The following is a 6,923-nucleotide window of genomic DNA, read 5'->3' as shown; positions in this document are numbered from 1 at the left end:
AGAACAATAATTGAAAAAACAAACAAACCAACAAACAATAAAAGTGTTTTCATGCTAGGACGGGCGTTACATCCCAATTCTGAAAGTCGATTACCTTTCGGCTCGGGGCTTAAAGGAACGTACACATCAGCATTTATATAGTATTTTTTATTTTTTTTACTTTTAGACAAAAACAAAAGAGTTTGCAGATTTTTTTGCATACAGGCCGCAGCACTGTGCCACACACGAGCACACGCGCGCGCACAAACGCGCACACACACCCTGCCGCACACTAAGCTCTAAGCTTTTGTTGCCTGGCTGGTGGATTAAGTGTGAGCTTTTGTGAAATTATTTGAGCCCCCCGGGGGGTTGCACACAGGAAGGTGGACGGTGTGTTTGGCTCCGGGTATGCTAGTCGCTTATAGCTCATGTCAACCCCATGCAGTTTTCTGGTGTTGCGGGAGTCGGGGGCTGCAGTGTCCGAGTGGTGCTCCGACCCGAGTGGAGAAGAAGGAGGTACAAAAACATAAGAATATGTGAAAAGAGAAGAAATCAGAAGAAAAAGAGAGAGGGAAAAGTACAGCAATCAATATTATTATTGAGTGAGCGGGTGGGGGGAGGGAGGTAGCATTTGTTCGGCCATCGATTCCTCCGAGCCGACAGCTCGGTTTTACGTTTTTAGCCCGTGTGACTCCAGACGAGCCTGAGAAGCTGACTAAGCGCCGCGGAGCGTCTGGAAGACTCTGAATGGCTCAACATTTCTCTCCCTCCCCCCTTTCAGATATGAATGAAGATACACGCGCGTACACACACATTTTCTCGGTTTACTCAGTTATTCAGACTTTGTTTTTGTTTTTTCAGGAGGGGGGGTAAGAAGCGCGGGTGGGGTGGGGGGGGATTACGAAAGCGGCTTCTGGATGCGGGGCTGCGGGTTTGAGGGAGTGATGTGTCTCTAATCTTTAATCCTCTGGAATAAACTAGAATTATTCTGCCCTGCAAATACCTGCCTGTTTCTTAGTGGCTGCAAGTAAAAATACCCTCCTAAGTGCAGTGTGGATTTCAAGGCCTTGAGTGTCTCGTCACTTGTATTATCGAAAGAGATATACTTATTTTGGCACTGATGCATAATTAGACTTCAATGTCATTAGTTTTTTTTAATGTTGGTTTAAATTCTGCTTTTAAAGCTTTCTGCTCTTTAAACTACATTGAAGTTTATTTCCCCCCCCGGTTAAAATATACAATTGAGGCTACTAGTTATTTACTAAACCCGACACGCCAGATGGAACATGTCACATATCCATCTGGTAAAGTGGATTACGTAAACTGTTTGGAAAGGGCCAAACTTGAACTGCCTGCCAATGGGAGACTTGCTGCTGCTGCTGCTGCTGCTGCTGCTGCTGCTGCTGCTGCTGCTGCTGCTGCCCACCGGGGTTAAACCTTCAGTGTTGTTTTAATTCCAGCCTTTAACATGAAAATCTCCTTTGTCTCGAACAGCTCCCGGCGTCTCGCTAAACTCCTGCTTCTTTCAGTTGCCGGGGCAGCAGATTGATTTCAGAATCCGTGAAAAGCTGAGATTGAAAATGCCGTCCGACGGGATGTCGGCAAGACGGGTGAGGCAGCGGTGAGATCTGCAGTGAAATGTCAGCGATACGCAGTAGCTGCCATGCTAAGTTACTGTTCCGCCAAAAGCTATTCTGTTTTTGTTTTTTTATTTCAGCAGACTGAGCAAAACTGCCAGAACGGGACTTTGCATGTTAGCGCAGTTACACAGCGCAGCACTTTTTTTTTGGGGGGGGCGGGGGGGCAAAAACCAGATCTGCCTCTGCTCTCGTCTCACATGGAAACGCCTGTTTCTGATTAGCCTGTGGTAAGATAGCAGAGTCCCCCAGCAGCATTTGGGAAATTGAGGGTTTATTGCCGAGCAGCTGCTGACGTCCAAGTTCAGTGTGACTTTGCGACTGACTTTATCCGCGTGGGGAGGGGGAAAAAAAATAAAAGGAAAAAAAAACAGCCCCCTCAGACATGTGAACAGGGTCCATCTGTTGGCTCAACAGTTGGTCCCGAACAGAAAGCCTCAGCAGAACTCGGAGCTCTGCCTTGACTATGGCGGCGTGCAACAGCTTGATGAGCTGCCGTTCGACCGACGACCGCGACGGAATACATCAGCACTTCCATCAGCAAAGAACATGACTTTTCTTTCGGCTTTTGTTACATGCAAGGAGTAGTACAATAAAATAAAATAAAAACTCATATTATGAATAATTTTCTTCTTCGTCTCCAAATGCTTTCCAGCTATAATGTTGGAAATACGAGAACATAAATGTACACTGTTGCCCGTGGTGCTGGAATAAATAATGGGGCCCCTGTGCAATGAATTCATAATTCATAACATTTGTTCAGCGCTAAAAAGACAAAAACAAAATTCATAAAATTAAAGTATCTGAGAAGAACATATTTGGCTCCAACTTTATGAGCAACAATGTTCCTGTCAATGACTTCAATTCCCTTTGATCTTTTCCGACGATAACAAATGTGACGACAACACAAATATTGGTTGCGAGAGAAGCCCATTCCTCTTTGCTCTCTGTCTGTGTCTGGAACTTCCCTTTGTTATGTCATAATGGGCACTGACAAGAAAGGTGACGGTTCCCCCGCCAATGTTTCTATTTGTCACAGATCCACGTCCGAATTCAAGATTATACAGCGATTCACCATGAAACCTTTTAGAATCCCTCCGTGGTCCAGGACGGACGGACGCAGACGTTCTATTTCTGGACTTCTGCAAACTTTTTTTTTTTTTTCTTCCCTCACTCTCCGGCCCGATTCTTTTCGGCACGTAAACACGAAGTGGCTGATTCTGGGCACAGACTGCAGATCAAATCATCCCTAACAATCTGTTTCTGTCCGGCAGCCGCTCCAGAGGTACGCGCTGCCACACTCGCTCGCTCGTAGCGAACGCAGACGCTGCAGATGCAGCCCGGGTGACGACGCTGAAATATTTATACCCGGATCTTAGCAGGCTGTACTTCCACCCGGAAAGAGGAGAGTGGAGGGAGAGAGGACGCTTACAAGGAAGGAGAGGGCAGTGGAAGGTGTGTGTGTGTGTGTGTGTGTGTGCGTGTGTGTGTGTGTGTGTGTGTGTGTGTGTGTGTGTGTGTGTTTGTGAAGGAAAGAGATGGAGCGATAACAGCGAGAGCGTGTTAGACAGAGACAGAGAGACAGAGAGACAGAGAGAGAGAGAGAGAGAATTACGTGTGCAGCACAGATGCCAAATGAATCTAGGGCAGTTCGAAAAAAAAAAAAAAACAAGGCATTATTCCAAAATCCACTTTATATATGTGTGCAAGTATGCGTGCATAATTATGTGCATGCGCGCGTGTCTCAGTGTGCGTGTGCGTGTGTTTCTCAGTGTTTGTGTGTGTGTGTGTGTGTGTGTGTGTGTGTGTGTGTGGGGCACGTACAGGAAAGTTGCTCTACTGTCAGCGTGGCGCCCGAGGCGAAAGATATTCAGGAAGTACTACAACAACTTTCTTCCCCTCCTCCCTCTCTCTCTCTCCCTCCCTCCCTCCCTCCCTTCCTCCCAGCCCTCTTTATTCACCAGCCCCTTTGCGGCCCTCCCCGCCGATCTCGCCCTGGCCGCAAACGTGCCAGGCCTCGGCGTTCTACTTCAACGTCGTCCTCTTCTTCAAGCCCAAATGTGGCGGCCCGAATCATTTTCGATGTCGTTGCTCACCCAGTGCAGACGCCCGAAAAAGGTTCCCGGTGGCCGTGGTGCGTCAGGACATCATCCAATCAGAACAAGGGTATCAACTCTTTCTGGTGATTTCCTAGACTTATTGTTTTTGGTTGTGTCATGTCATGGGCTCAACTCCAGGCCTGGAAGTTTGCGCGTTCTCCCTGTGTCTGCACGGGTTTTCTCCGGGTTCTCCAGCTTCCTCCCACAGTCCAAGAACAAGCATGTGCGGTGAATTGGAAACTCTAAAGTGCGAATGGTTGATTGTTTCTGCGTGGCCCTGCGATGAACTGGCGGCTTGTCCAGGGTGTCACCCTGCCTCCGCCCTATGACAGCTGGGAGAGGCTCCAGCAGACCCCCGTGACCCTGAGCTCAGGAAGAAGCGGGTATTGCAAATGGATGGATTAAAAGTCCATGACTTGAAAATAATCTACAGGAGAAAGACTTTTTATGAACCACGTTTCAGGTCGTAGTCGTCCTGTCAGTCTTTTTGTACTGCAGCCTATGGGGAAAATGTTTTTCTAGGGCTGTATGGAGTTTTTGGCTGCAGTACCACGAGTGGCCACTGGAATGGAATCGCCAAGCCGCCATATTGCCAGTCCAGCATCCAGGTCTTATCATACATCCATGCTTTAAAGGGTCAGAGTGGGCGTGGGTGGGTGAACAGGGGGCGTGGTGGGGGTCGGTAGGGGTCGGTGGGGGGGGGTTGGCACGGGGCTCCATGGCAGCAGATGGTGTCCTTACTTAGCACGCGTACAGTAAACAAACACGCTTCACACAGAGAGAGAGGAGAAGAAGAAGAGGAGGAGGAGGAGTGTGCCGCCGCTCTCACTCTCTCGACAGGCACAAATCACACCGGCAGGTTTCAGTAAAAGCTCGATTCTGCCGTGGCGCCAGCGGGACAATCCCTCCCGAAAGCTGCTGCTGCTGCGGCTGCCGCCGCCGCTTTCATCTGCTCGCTTTTTTTTTTCTTCCCCTTTTTTTTTTTTTTCCCGTCCTCGCATAAATTTACCGTTCAGGATTAACACCGGTCGTGCGCGTCAGGCGGAGCTCGCAAACTTGCTGTAAGCTCCAGTTTTGGTAAACAAACAATTGTCTTATTTATGATGATATTTTATTTTAACGTGATTTTTTTTTTTTTAGGATTTTTTTTTTTTTTCCTTTCCCATCCTGCATTGCAGTTTTCATTAAGATTTGCACACTTGTGGGTTATGCAGATTGTGGGGTCGGGTGGGGGGGGGGGAGGGAAAAAAAAACGGGAGAAAATCAATTTGGTCTTTGGTGCAAAGTGCACTGCAGTGAGAGCCTGAAAATAGCAGCAGCAGCAGCAGCAGCAGCAGCAGCAGCAGCAGCCCTTCCCCCCACCCCTTAACATTAAAAGCTGCATATTGTATGAGTCACGTCAAGCTCTTTTCTTCCTCGGGAGATTATTAAATCGGAAACGCGTCCAAACTCCGAGCCCCCGCTGAAGATCAGACTTGATGAGTGTGTTTCTCCTCCTTTGTAGTGTCACAGAGCCACCCCCCCATCCCCCCTCCACCCACCCCCGCCGCAGCAGTGGCAGCGGCGGCGTGACGGCAGCGCCGCGTTCCAGCTGTTGGCACGGCTCGGGAAATAAAATTACGGCGCGACGCAAGCGACGGAAGCTCACGCTCCTTTAAATAAACACGTTCAGATCTCCGGTCCAGGCATGATTCCCGTACACATCAGCTGATGGCGGCGTTTTGAACGTGGGTGGGTGGGTAGGTGGGTGGTGGGGGGCTAAAGGTAACCCACCTCTCAACTCCCACACCATCTGTGACAAAAGCTGCTGTCAAGCTAAGCAGAGAAGATCCTGGAGGAAGAAGAGAGAAAGAAATCAAACTCGTACCTTTCGGGTCGACGTTACTGAGACGCTATTCGTCTTTATTCATCACTTCATTTTTTCGTTTGCGTTTTCATCCACTCGCAGGCCCGTGACTGCTTTCATTTCATTCGTTCCTTTCATCCAACCATCTACCTGCATCGACCAAAAGCGTCTGTGCACAGCATCTATCTGTCCATCTGAGCGTCCATCGACGCTCTTTTCCATCTGTGGATGGCTAAATAGATAGCGCAGCACTGATAGCTTCTATCTCGCAGTCTGAAAGGTGTGCGCCACAGGTTTGTCTCTCACAGCCGACGTGGCGTCAACACTCCTCTGTGCCGAGAGCGGCGAGGATGACCCTGTTGGGAGCACACACACATACACGCACGCGCGCGCGCGACTACCACCAGACGACCGGCACCTTTCCCTCGAAATGGACATGCACAGCAGCCTCTATCTCCCTCCTCTGCCTCACTCCTCCTCTTCTTCCTCTTCTCTGCTCGACAGCTTTCGCCCGTCGACGACATTTGATCAACGTCAGGTCACATCGTTCCGCTTTGTCACTCCGGCTGCAGTCATAAAGGGCCGAGCTGTAAACCTGTTAGCACGTGTCACCCGACGACGGGCTCCTGCGTTGAGAGGAGGCGGCCGAGGGGCTTGCAGGACAGCAGCATTCGGATTACAGTTGTTTTCTCTAAAAAGGAGGTTTCCCGCTCTGCTCCCCTCCCCCATCTCCTCACCCCGCCCTCCCCCCCACACCTAACATTAACCTGCATGAGGCTTTTTATTTAAAAAAAAAAAAAAAAATGCTTAGAAGTAGGGCTGTTGAAGTTAACGCATTAATAACACGTTAATAACACGTTAATAACGCTTTAAACTCGCCAAACGCCAAACTCAAAGCGGCGCGCACCTCCGCGGCCGACTTGAGAGAATTTATTTTCAAAAATTATTTCAAATTAAAACATCACAATTGACAAATGTGGTCATGGCTCTCCTCTCCAATTTGTCCTTGAGTCACAGAAACACAATGAATATCTTGTTAAGTTACATATAGAGCAGGGTAAAGCATTTGCAATTAATTTGCGATTCATCATGATCAAAAACTTTAATCGACTGACAGCCCTACTTAGAAGACTTGTACGAATTTTCCACACGTTCTTATCTTATTTTAATTTTTTTCCCCCTGCTGCTCAGAGACGGCACCTCGCTCGTCCGGAGGGGGCGGAGGGGTGGTGGAGCAGTTGCGGGGGGGCAGGGAGAGGCTGGAAGAGCCTCAGACATGCGTGCAGCCCGGAGGGGGCGAAGGCGCGACACTGGATGAGGCAGAACCACTTGCCGGTCGCCTCCCTTTAATTCCTCCCCTAA

This window comes from Nelusetta ayraudi, unplaced genomic scaffold, assembly GCF_046127955.1.
Source record: "Nelusetta ayraudi isolate G7.1 ecotype Tasmania unplaced genomic scaffold, CSIRO-AGI_Nayr_v1 ptg000016l, whole genome shotgun sequence".
NCBI classification, from domain to species: Eukaryota; Metazoa; Chordata; class Actinopteri; order Tetraodontiformes; family Monacanthidae; genus Nelusetta; species Nelusetta ayraudi.
Note: the sequence above shows the minus strand (reverse complement) of the source record.